General features: G+C 39.3%; 1 protein-coding gene across 4 annotated transcripts in view; it reads right to left on the bottom strand.

Annotated features, from left to right (window-relative positions):
- ZNF438 (zinc finger protein 438) overlaps positions 1–13,742 on the bottom strand; it is a 170,434-nt gene that overhangs the window by 28,164 nt on the left and 128,528 nt on the right. For all 4 annotated transcript variants that reach the window (XM_036022658.1, XM_036022667.1, XM_028507951.2 and 1 more), the window contains one exon: positions 762–829. The gene's annotated coding sequence lies outside the window, so the exon portion shown is untranslated. The remainder of the gene's footprint in view (positions 1–761; positions 830–13,742) is intronic.

Raw genomic sequence — 13,742 nt, 5'->3', positions numbered from 1 at the left:
GTTCACCCCATTCACTAAAACTTACACATTCCATTAAGGAAGCCAAATTGTGCATCAACAAAGACACTGTTTTTCTGTGTGAAAGTCAATTATGTAGGGGCAGGGGAAAGACTTGAATTTCTCCCAGAAGTCAGAGTTCTCCCTTTACTGTGCCAAATGTTTATTATTCTTTATTCAGAAAGGACTGTATCTCCACCTTCTGCTTTTCTGAAAGGCTCAGGAGCTCCTGTTAAATCATGATTTTCATTTTAAAAATCATATGGAGGGGAAATGGTTTTCTTATGTTTCTTTTTAAATGGGTATGGGAAGAAACAGGTCAAAGAAATGTGTAAGCAAATCCCCTCACGCCCTCATCCTCTCCCCACGTGTGCTGCGTGTCTGCGCATGCACATGTGTGTACGGATTATGTGGATGTATATGTTCTCTCACTGAAATACATGTCGTTCTGCTTCAGCCAACACTGTGATTTCAGTTGACACCTGCTATACCAGCTCATGGGCTGAGCTCTGGGAGTTCTGTGTGCAACGAGATGGCCCTGCTCTCAAGGAGCTCTCAGCAAAGGAGAAATGCCCTTACACCCAGGAACCCACATACACTCAAGGAATTTTCCAAAGGAAATAAACGTTCATGTACATTAAAATTTTTCTTGGTTCCAGGAAATAAGTCCCCTGTGGTTAGAGGACAGTGGCATTAAATGTATCAGCTTATACACATTTATATAACATACACACTACCATTTTCTTCAGCATGGTGTACCTTACCTTGACCTTTCAGTGGTACTGGCAAAGAATTCTGTTTTGTGCTGTGTTTGACTTGAGCAGGAACTGCCCTAAAAACAACCAAGCACAAATAATAATTAGAAAATAATTGAGATGCCAAGTTAGTACATAGGAAAATATAAATTATAAGCTTTTAAAAAAGTCCTTCTTATAATTATATGAGTAATGAGGAACGGACCCAGGGGTATCCAACCCATGGCCCACAGGCTGCATACGGCCCAGGAAGGCTATGAATGTGGCCCAACACAAAATCATAAATTTACTTAAAACCTTTTTTTCCTCATCAGTTTTCATTAGTGTTTGTGTATTTAATGTGTGGCCCAAGGCAACTCTTCTTCCAGTGTGGCCCAGAGATGCCAAAGGTTGGATATCCCTGGCACTAAACTATTAAGAAACTGATGTTTTTATTTCACTCTCATTTTCATACAGGCATTTTTTTTTTAATATACTGGCATGGGCCTGGGGAGGGAAGCAATGCCAAATGGAGAGGACCGTATCTGTATCTCTGGGCTCACGGGCACAGGGGTGCGTGGAAGGAGGCAGGATTAAGGTTTCCCCAAAAATGCCCTGCCTGAAAACTGTTTCATATTGTCTGTTTGAGAAATAACTATAGTGTTTAACCATACAGGTAAAAGTAGCATAACTGCAATATATCATTTGATGAAATATAATTCAGCCATTAAAATGTGATTATGAAGATTATGTGGCAACATGAAAGTGCCGATGATGCTATGCATTGGATGAACATAGTAAATGGCGTATACACCAGGGTTACACCTGTATAAAATAACACAGGAGCAGAAAAACTCATAACAGGAAATACATTAATATGTGTATTGGCATTGTGTTTAGTGATGAAAATACAAATGTTTCCCCCTCCATTTTAGCTATTTTTCAAATTGACTATAGTACTGTGTTCCATATTAATAAACTATTTGAATACAAAAATAAGATAAAATACTTGAAAAAATATAGGTAAATATTTTTATAGGCCTTCATAGAAGTGTTTCTAAGCATGACACCAAAGACAGAAGCCATTAAAGTAGGCACTGATGAATTTTTCTTTTAAAATTTTAAATGTTTGTTCAATAGAAAATTAGACAAAATTAAAAGGCATGATTTCTAACTTCCAGCCAAGACTGAGTAAGAGAGACCATATTTTCCCAACTTCCTGAAACAACCAAGACACACACAAAGAACATGAAAGTATATTTAAACACTGGGCATCAGGTCACAAAGACTGGTCTCTAAGACACAGGACACGAATGCGATGAACCAACCTGTGACTGTGCTGCAGGAAGGGGAAACCCTGATAGAGAGCCCAGAGAAACGCAGAAGAGAGGGCAGGGAGGGAGGCAGGAGGAGAAACGGGGAGGTGGGGAGGGAGGGAGGGAGGGATAGAGAGATTGAGAGATTGTTACCTAAATGTAACACCTAAAACTATAAAATTTCTGTAAGGAAGCTTTATGGCCTTACATCAGGCAAAAATATCTTAGGACATCTATAGTATAATCTATAAAATAACTAACAATTTGGACTCCAAAATTAAAAACTTCTGTTCTTCAAAAGACACTGTTAAGAGAATGAAAAGACAAGCCACAGAGTGGGAGGAAATAATTGCACAAATAAATATAATAAATAAATTATACCCAGAATACTTTTAAAATGCAGTAAGAAAACAAACAATGCAATTTTAAAAATGGCAAAAAATCTGAAGAGATACTTCACCAGAAAAGATATAGTTTGCAAATAATGACATCAAGAGATGCTCAACATCATTAGTTATTAGAGAAATGCACATTAAAACCACAAAGAGATGATGTTGTATACCTATCAGTGTGGCTAACATTGAATAAAGAAGACAATACCAAGTGTAGACAGGGATGTAGAGGCAGTGGAAGTCTTATGCATGCTGGTGGTAATGCAAAATGACACAATTTGAAAAATAATTTGGTGTTTTCTTCAAAAGTTGAGATACACCTATAATGCGATCCAGTCAATTCTTTCCTGATCCAAAAGAGAAGAATATGTCTATTGGATCATAAAGAAACAAAAATAAAAAGACTGCAAATGATGAATGCTATCAATTATAGCAAAATTTAATACAATATGCTTTATAAACCATACATATGATTATTTTTAATTTTAGTTAATATGTCATATTTAAAGAGTTAATTAAAAAAATGAGAGTTGGGTGGTTTCTTGAGAAGCGAGAGCCTGACAATGGTGGACACGGAAGTCTTCCATCGATTCCTGTTTGAGGAAACCTGATGCAGACATTGCTTTGTCTTGGTTATGCTGCCCAGCCAAGGTTCCTAAAAGTGAATTTATATAAAGAATCTTACAGAACACATGAAAATCATCCACTCCATGATCAACAAGCTTGCTGACGTTGACCCATGGTGTGAGCATGTGTGTGTGTGTGTGTGTGTGTGCACCATGCACAGGGCTGCAATATGGACATTAATCTAGATTAGTATTTCCAGGGGGTGATTTCCGAGAACATACGAAGGAGACCCCAAAAACCCGAAATTTATTTATAAAAATTGTGCATCTATTCTCACACGTTTAAACTTCAGTCACCTTTGAAGTACTCTCTATTTGATACAATACCCCATCAAGACATTTTTTCCACTGCTCAAAACAATTTTTGAACTTGTTAATTTTGATGCCTTTTAGAGCTTTTGCTGTTTTTTGTTTCACCTCTTCCACATCTACAAAATGTTTCCCTTTGAGGACTTTTTTCATCTGGGGAAACAAAAAGAAAAGTCGCTCAGGGTGAGAATGGGTGAATAGGGAGGGTGGGGCAAGGGGTCATGCTGCTTTTGGTCAAAATCTGTTTGACACAGCATGGTGTGGACGGGTAAGCTTGTAAATCACCCATCATGAAATGGGAAGACGTGTTGAAAGAGACTTCAAAGAAAAAATTCACTGAAGCTGAACACAGCCTCTCACAACAAGCCATCTGGTACATTGGTACAGATGGGTTCCTAGAACACTCACCTAACCAGTGGGGGAAGCCTGTTCTACATGGGGACTACCTTCCAGAAGACAATTCCAGTATGTTGGGGGGGTCCCCCTTTGTCCATGTCATACATCATCTGACTGACACAGTGTCATTAAAAAAATGTTATAATCTAATATATTTGCCTAGGAGAACTTGAAATATACAAATAAAGTCTTTTGGTGTGTTACTATTGGTAATTTGTAACAGGTTCTTCTTTACATACCAGTACTAAGATAATGCCACTAACCTACCACTGCCTGGGAAGCTGCTCTTCTCACGGGCCTTCCTCTAGTTTTGATTCTACTCGCGCTTGCGGCTCTTGATGTTAAGGCATTGCATGGTGATTGCCCCACAGGATTTGTGTTTTAGGCTAGTACCGGAGTTGGTGAATCCACAGATGGCAGCTTCACCTACACTGTATTCTACACTGGCGCTCTTCTGCATTGAGTGCTTACTATGTGCTAGACCTATAAGGTAGTTCATATGTACCTCTTATCCTCACATGAGAATCAGCATTATTATCATCTTCAAGTTAAGGAGGTGAGGCTCAAAGAAATTAAGTAATTTGCTCAAAGTCACTGAGAATGAGGTAGAATTAATTCCACAGGAGTGCCTGACCCCTGAATTCACATATATGTCATGCTCTCCTGTGTGCACATTTCCCCCACTTCCCATCCTTCCTCCTTTTTCCTCCCTCACACACACATGAACACATACAAATGTGGACCAAATCAATGAAAATACAGGTAGGATGCTTTTATGCTGGATATTAGAATTAAAGAAAAATCAGCGAAACAAAAAATAGAAACAAAATAATAGGGAAAAGTGATTTAGAGAAGTTAGGAAAGGAATGAACTTGATTCCTTTCCTGGAATTCAAATAAACAAATTTAAGAGGAAATGACTGTCATCTTCAAATATTTGAAGAGAAGTTACTTGGAAGGAGGATTAGAGGAATCCTATGTCACTCCAGTGGGCAATTAAAATTCCTGAGACCAGCGAGGGAGACAAGTTACAAGAAGGCAAATTTCTACTAGATATAAGGATGAACTTGTGAAACTGATTTCATATTATACTATATGCATTATTGATCTCTGTCACTAAAAAAGTTAAAGGAGAAGTTAACAAAAACTTTTATTTTTCAGCCTTAAGAAAACAGCAAAGGAGCCCCAGACATTGAAGAACTGAAAAAGCCCCCTTTCTTTTTTTGTATTAAGGAAATGAAAATAGTCACAGCACAGAACAGAAAAAAAAGGAACTGCTTGAATGAACTTATAATGGTTAAATATTCAATGCTGCTCTTGTCCTTTTATACATTTGGGTATTATTTGAAAACTTTTAATGTATTTGAGGATGAATTTTCCTAGCTTGTTTTAAGTAATTTCATGTGCTCATTATCTTTCACTATTTTTTTTAACTTTTCAAATCAGCTATATTGAGATGTAGTTTTCATACAACAGATATATAAAAATATACACCTGTGTAGTTATCACATTCTTTTTTCTATATCTTATGCTATTTTGACACACTAGGGGCCTGGCTGGCTGGAAAGAGTGCCCCTTCTGGGGCTAATTAATCCTACAGATAGCAAACAACTAACTCCTCTTTCAGATGCAAGCCATCAAATCCAAAGTCTAGTCCCCAACCATCCCCTTTAACTCTCACACAGCAAGCCAATACTCCCCCGCACCGTCCGCCCCCCAACCCCCCCCCTCCCCCCGCCCCAGCTTAGATCATTACCCCAGGGCCAGGTACTGAACTAGGACCATTCTATGCCTGAGGACACTGAAACCATTCAAACTGGCCAATCTTAAACCGCTTGTCTTGCTCTGCCAAGCTCTTCCCAGGGAGACCACAATACAACCTCCAGGCCATGCTTTCCCAAGACTAACCCAGGAACTTTCCCATCTGGCCCTGAATTTATGGCACGCCCCCTCCTCTTGGGAACTATAAATTATGTATTCTTCTTTCAAAGGCAGCTGTTTCTCTGTCTGTAACCTCACCATAGCTGATTGAAACAACTCTGGAAATATTTCAAAGAAAATACAGAACAATAACATCACCTCAGAAAGTTCCCTTATTACCTCAAAAAGTTGCCTTGTCCTCTTTTACAGTCAGTGCTCACCCCTCACCTGGCCTCAGGCAATCACTGATGCTTTCCATCTTGATACACTAGTTTTGCCTATTCTAGAATATAAGATCATTTCATATCAGTCAAACAGTGTGTGTTCTTTATTGTGTGTATCACTAGATCATTCTTTTCTATTGTTGAGTGGTACTGATAGAGAGAGATCAGGGAGGAGTAGGAGGGGCTTTAGGAGGAAATTGCCTGAGGCAATGGTAAATAGTCTAGGGTGAGATTGCCTGAGAAGTTGAGTGCCGCCAGAGTGCACGGAATTATGGGCGGGAAGGTTTAAAACAGAAGGGAGGCAGAGAGAGACTCACTCTCCTTCTCTTCCTTGAGGATGCCTGGATGGGCCATGCTATAGCCGCCCACATTTCCCAAAGGACGGTATTTTCAATGGGAGAAGGAAGTCTGGGTGCAGCCTAGGGCTGCTCTGGCCTGGCACAGGGTGGCAGGGTTATTTTCCCTTGGGTGTTCTCCAGGAGACGGGCTCTGAGGTGGAAGCCTGCCATTTTCCAAAATCGTGTAGCTTTTATATCTTATGTTGTTTTAGTTTGTAAGCTAACCTTATTGAAATAAGATAATTAAAAACTAACAGGGGGAACTCAAGAGTTAAAAGATTTTAGTCTTAATTGATACAGTTAAGTGATTAAAGCTGGAGCTCAAGATTTAAAGGTTTCAGCCTTAGTTTGAGTGACTAATGCATATGCAAAGTTGTTATTCCAAAATTGTGTAGCCTTTGCATAAAGACTCCTTTCTTTTTCATCAGACCTCTGCTTCTGGAGTTTTCCCTAAAGGGTGGCGGAGGCAGCAGAACCTCCCCTGCTGTTTGGTAACAGTATTCCATCCTATGACTAAAACGCAACTGTTTCTTCACTCGCCCACTGATGGGCATTTAAGTTATTGCTAGATTTTGGCTATTATGAATAAAATTGCTGTAAATATTTATGTCCAAGTCTTTGGGTAGACAAAAGTCATACCTCTTCGGTAAAAACCTAGGAGTAGAACTGCTGGGTGGGATATTAACTTCATAAGCAATTGCCTGTTTCCAAAGTGGCCAATTATTTCATTGATTTAAAAAAAACTACTTCTTTAAGCAATGCCAGAATTCATGTGTCTCAATATCTTTACATAAATAAGAGGACCGAATAACTTAAGCTCAGTTTTGTTAAAATAATAAAAGCTTACAGGACATTTCCATCAATTACTCAATTGTAATAAATTTTTACTCCTATCTCAATCTGTCCTATTTAAGAAAGAAATAATAAATCCTCAAATTGGTACTAAAGGATTAGAAAATCTGAAAGGTAATCTATAGAATAAATTTTGATCCATTTAGAAAATTCTAACTGCTTACATTAATATTTGCATTAATACAATGTATTAATATTTGACAATCTTCTTCCTTCCCTAAATGGTTGCATACTGCTAATGAATTCAATAAAAAAGTATCTCTTTAAATTAAAAGATTTCTGAATGTTAGCCAATGACAATAAATGCTTTGCAGATTCATCTGGGGGCCTAGTTTGTTTCAGACTCTCCAAGGCAACTTCTTTTCAGTGCAGAGTTGGGGAAGCTTCAGAAGTAGTCCTACTTCCCCTAACTGTTCAGACTTACTGTTAAGGTGGTATGGCCAAATGCTATTTATTGTTCCCCAAACCAAAGCCCCTAAAAGACAAGACTGACCCTTAATTTTCAGAGTCACAGTCCAGTACAATTTCAAATATGTGATGAGTTTAAAAGTAGTGGAAGCATCAGTGAACTGAGTGTGGAGATGTATCTTTTTAATGGAAACTTCATACTATTTGACCTTGGACAAATCAATTCATCTTTTTTCTGTCTCAATTTCCCCAAAGAGAGATTCTGGTCAAGATGGTAGAGTAGGTAAATGTGGTACTTGCATCCTTCCACAACTAAGCTACACAGAAAACCATCACTGAGAATCTTCTGAAGTCTAGCTGAACAGAAGTTCTATAACTAAGGAAATACAGAGGCAGACACATTGAGAATGGTTGGAGGGACTAGTCCCACACCAATGTGTGTTGGTTGAAAACTGGGAGGGATATCTCAGCTGCGGAGGTTCCCCCCTGGTTCCTTGAGAAGCAAGGAACCAGACCCACTAGCCCAGCATTCCAGAGGCTATGGGAAGGGAAGTTCCTACAACCTCTGGATATGAAAACCAGTGGGATTTGTGGCTGAGTGAGACAGAGGGCTCCTGGAGTCCCAGACATACCTCCTAAAGGACTCATGCCTAGACTTACTCAGACTTACTCACCCAGGGCTTTAGTGCTGGGACAGCAGCTCGAAAGGCACCAGAGACATATGAGGAAGAACTGAGTTCTCTGGCATCAGGGCAACTTTCTCCCAGACCAAAGTGCTGGCAGAGGCCATTATTCCTTCGTTAAACCCTGCCCCCACAAAGCAAGCAGGCAGACACCATCTGAGTTTCCATGAATGTGATCAACACAGTTAATCACATCCCTGTGTCATCCCTGGCCCTAGTGATTTGTTGAAGCCCCATTCCACCCAACCCTCAGGCCCGCCCAAGTCACTTCCATACAAATGGTCTGTTTTGGCTCATGTTCGAATGTTCCTAAAATCCCTAAGAGGTTGATGAACCTCTCCAAAAGCAGCATTGGGCCTCAGCATGTACCATACCTCTTGCTAAGTAGTCCCAGGCCCAGCATTAGAAGCAGCTACCTTTGGTTCATGGCTTGGCCTCTCCTAGACACTTTCAAGCTCAGCACAGATAGCAGCCACTTGCAGATCACTCTGTAGTCCATGCCTGCTGGCCCCAGGCAGGGCACAGATAGTGGCTCACCTTGGCCTGCACCTCCTGGGATGTCCCAGAGCCAGCACACCTGTTAGACATGTTCAGACCACACTGAAGCATCACCCAAATATCCCCATGAATGGCATACTCAAGGGGTGCACTGAGTGGGCAACAGAGCTCCACTGAAGCAAGTCCTGTTCCAAGGGCAGATCCTCTATGGTGGTCACAGCCAGTCCTTGCAGCCATCGGCCTGGGTGTAAACTACTCCCATAGATGTGCCAACTGCAATCAAGGCCCAACTACAATAGGAGGGTGCACACAGCCCTCATAGGAGGCACATCTGGGATGCCCAGTCAGGTGACCAGGGAGACTATGCCATGGGGCTACAGAACACCTACTACATTAGGCCACTCTTAAAGTCTGGGATATATAGCTGCTCTACCTAATACGTAGAAACAAACACAGGGAGGCAGCCAAAATGAGAAGACATAGAAACATGTGCCAAATGAAAGACCATTACAAAACTCCAGAAAAAGAATTAAACAAAATGGAGACGAGCAACCTACTAGATGCAGAGTTCAAAACACTGGTTATAAGGATGCTCAAAGAACTTAGTGAGAACCTCAACAGCACAAAAAAGGATAGGTCATAAATGAAGGATACACAAAGTGAAATAAAGTACAATTTACAGGGAATCAACAGTAGACTGGATCAAGCTGAGAATCAAATCAGTGATTTGGAACATAAGGAAGCAAAAAACACCCAAGTGGAACAGCAAAAAGAAAAAAGAATCCAAAAAGAAGGATGTTCTAGCTTTAGGCTCTCATTTCTTTTCACTTTACAGGTTTTCTATAAAATTTCTTCCAATTCCTGTGGTTCTAACGATTTCTAGTTCCTAGGTTCCAGGGCAAAATGCTGTCTGCTGCTTACTATATATGTATACAAACGAAATGCAGTTTCTGTTTCCTCTAAACTATTTTTCAAAACTTTCACCTCTGTTTTACCCTACCATTAGGTCTGGGCTTGCTGGTACTACAAGAGCCTCCTAAATTGTCTTCTTACCTACATTCTTACATCTTTCCAATCTATTCTCTATTATGCAGCTAGAAAAATATTTCCCTCTTTTAATTTAAACAAATGTTAGGTTTATTGGGATGTAATTGACAAAATTATACATATTTAAAGTATACAATCTGATGACTTGACATATGTATGTATACTTTGTAAAATGATCACCACATCAACTTAATTAACATGTCCATCACCTCACACAGTTACTTTTTGTGTGTATGTGGAGAGGATACATCAGGTCCACTCTATCAGCAAATTGTAAGAACACATGACAGTATTATTGACTATAGTCACCATGTGGTACCTTATATCCTCAAAGTTTGTTCATCTTATTTTCTCTGAGACAAGCACTTTCAAGTTTTAGAGGTGATTCTTCTGGTATTTATATCTCCCTATCTGTTGATAAAATGCTTATAATCTTATTTCTTGATTGTTCAGTTTTAGGCAGTATCTAATCATTCCCACTGTAAAGGATGAAGATATGTCTCTATTTCTCTGTCCCTCAATTAACAAAATTTTGCTTAATAAGTTCTCTGAGTATAAAATTCCAGGTTGAGAGGTTCCAGCCAAGATGGACGCATAGGGAGAAATGCTTTGCTTCCTCGCACAGCTAAAAGGAGGCTAACAACCAATTTAAAAACAATATCACCAGAACTGCCAGAATAGTAATCTGTATGGAAGTCTGACAACCAAGGAGTTAAAGAAACATTCATCTAGACTGGTAGGAGGGGTGGAGATGGGGAGATGCGCAGCCAGGCGGGCAGAGAGGACTTGTAGCAAGACAGAGGACCACATGGGTGAGGAAGGGCTGGCTCACCAGGAAACTAAAGACTCGAAACCTCTAGCTATAAATATTGTGGGGGTTGCAAAGGTGGGAGAAACTCCCAGTGTCACAACAGAGTTCCTTGGAAAGTGGGGTTAGAGCGAATTGAGTGAGTGGCATTGTTCCCTCTCTGATCCCTCCCCCACAGATAGCACAACAACACAGCAAAGAGGGTTGCCCTGCCCTGATGGATACCTAAGGCTCTGCCCCATACAACATAGTAGGTGCACCGAGACAAAGAAATATGACCCAAATGAAAGAACAGATTGAAGTTCCAGAGAAAGAGCTAAGGGACAAGGAGATAGATAACCTATCAGACGCAGAGTTCAAAACACTGGTAATCAGAATGCTTACAGAACTGATTGAGCTCAGTCACAAAATGAAGGAAGAAATAAAGGCTACACAAAGTGAAATAAAGCAAAATATACAGGGAGCCAAGAGTCACGGGAAGGAAACTGGGGTTCAAATCAGCAATTTGGAGCATAAGGAAGAAATAACATCCAAGTGGAACAGAATGAAGAAACAAGAATTCAAAAAAATGAGGAGCAGCTTTGGAACCTCCAGGACAACTTTAAACACTCCAACATCTGAATCATAGGGGTGCCAGAAGAAGAAGAGGAAGAACAAGAAATTGAAAACTTATCGGATCAAATAATGAAGGAAAACTCCCTAATCTGGTGAAGGAAATAGACTTTCAGGAAGTCTAGGAAGTTTAGAGTCCCAAAGAAATTGGACCCAAGGAGGAACACACCAAGGCACATCATGATTAAGTTACTCAAGATTAAAGATAGGGAGAGAATCTTAAAAGCAGTAAGAGGGAAGGAGAGAGTTACCTACAAAGGAGTTCCCATAAGACTATCAGCTGACTTCTCAGGAAAAACCTTACAGGCAAGAAGGGGCTGGAAAGAAGTATTTGAAGTCATGAAAGGCAAGGACCTACATCCAAGATTACTCTATCCAGCAAAACTATCATGTAGAATGGAAGGGCAGATAAAGTGCTTCCCAGATAAGGTCAAGCTAAGGGAGTTCATCATCACCAAGCCCTTATTATATGAAATGTTAAAGGGACTTACCTAAGAAATAGAAGAAGATCAAAAACCATGAACAAAAAATGACAACAAACTCATAACTATTAACAACTGAAACTAAAACAAAACAAAACAAACTAAGCAAGGAACTAGGATAGGAACAGAACTACAGAAATGGAGAGCACATGGAGGGTTATCAACGGGGAGGGGGAGGAGGAAGAATGGGAGAAAAGGTACAGGGAATAAGAAGCATAATTGGTAGGCATATAATAGACACGGGTAGGTTAAGAATAGTGTAGGAAATAGAGAAGCCAGAGAATTTACATGTACAACCCATGGACATGAATTAAGGGGGGCAAGGAATGCTGGAGGGTGGGGTGTTGCAGGGTGGAGGGGACATAAAGGGGAGAAAAAAATTGGGACAACTGTAATAGCATAATCAATAAAATATACTTAAAATAGAATAAAAAGAAAAAATAAAATAAAATTCCAGGTTGATATTGAGTCATGTTCCACTTTCTTCTGGTTTCCAAAGTTGGTGTTAAGAAATCCAAAGCTACTTATAGTCCTTTGTTTGTAATCTGTTTTTATATTTTTCTATGGAAACAAGGTTTGGAAAATTCACAATGAAGTGTTCCAGCCTATTTTCATTCATTTGCTAAGTATTTGGTGAACCTCATCAATCTAGAAACTCTTGTATTTTAGAAACTGGGATATTTTCTCCAATTATTTTTCTGAGATTTCCTCATTTACTTTGCTCTTTCCCGCTGAACTCTTATTTAGGTGCTTACCTTCACTGGACAGACACATATTTTTTCCTTTCTTATGTTTTATCTTTTATTTTTGCTCTTTCTGAAAAAAATTATTCCTCAACTTTACCTTCCCGTGTTTTAAGTGAGTTCAGTTGTCATCATTAACCAATAGTTCACCAATGATCTTTTTAATGCAAATCTAACTGTGTTTTGCCAATGCTTCATGTCCTTTGGTGGCTACCTGTTGTCCACAAGATACAGCCCAACCTTGCATGAAACATGAGACCCTTCACACATTGTCCTTCACGCATTATCACCACTAGACAGCCAGCTAAATAGGCCAGCTCTCACATGCCTCCACAATTATCCATGCAGTGGCCTCTCTTCCCTATACAATTCTTACTCCACTTTGCAAAGTCTACCTGGACAGTTCGAAAAATTTTTGTTGATGTGTCCATTATCTCCTCCTAATACTCTTTGACTGACTCTGTCTTAGCATGTAGCATCTGTTTAAATTGTCTGCTTTTTCCTTAAATTTGTGATGCCAGGGACAATCCCATATTTATCTTTATATTTCTATTACTCAGAAGTAACTTGATATATAATAAGATTTAATAAATGTTTACTGAATTAATAAATGTGAATAATCCTGTGAAAACAAGAATACTAGAAATTTAATAATACTTGCACAGTTCCATCTAGTGCTTTTCATACCATTTAAATATTTATTTTCTAGGTAAGTTTCTAAAATTCTAAATCATTTTTTAATGAATAGTAATTTTGAAATGCGAAGCAATGTCTTATTAATTATGCCATTGCTCTACTGTTCCATAACTTAAAGTGACAGAACACTAAGTTAATTTTTTCAGCAATGAATTTCCTTTGATCTCTACCGATTGCCTGGCTGTATTTTTAGAGAGACTGAGTCACTCCTAAGATGATTTTAAAATTCTTTTATGCAAATGTAAAACCTTTCCTAGTTTCCTCCATTTCTCTAGTCAGGCCTGGGGCTTTTCAAAAATAACGGTGCTTCAGGTGTCACTACCCACAGGTAACAAGTCCCAGGAAACAATGATTTCCAACGTGACCTATAAACCCAATTTGTGGACAATGCTGCTTTTCCACTAAACAGTCCCTGTGCCTTTTAGTTAAGTCAAGAAAGACCCAAGGTTTAGGCAAGTTTTAACACATAAGTACCTTTCCATTTCTTATTTATTCACAGAACATACAAGTATAAGACAAATATTTGGTTCTTTCTACACTAAGCACAAGCATCCTTGGGATTTCCTGCCTGGCTTTTCAATGCTTAAAAGAATGAAGAAGTCAACCAGGCCATGAGGTTACCATCATGATGAAGACAAAAGCATTTCAAAAAAGAATTGTAC

The sequence above is a fragment of the Phyllostomus discolor genome, chromosome 1 (assembly GCF_004126475.2).
Source record: "Phyllostomus discolor isolate MPI-MPIP mPhyDis1 chromosome 1, mPhyDis1.pri.v3, whole genome shotgun sequence".
Taxonomy (NCBI): domain Eukaryota; kingdom Metazoa; phylum Chordata; class Mammalia; order Chiroptera; family Phyllostomidae; genus Phyllostomus; species Phyllostomus discolor.
The sequence above is the reverse complement of the archived record's forward strand: the minus strand, read 5'-3'. Positions and strand labels throughout refer to the sequence as shown.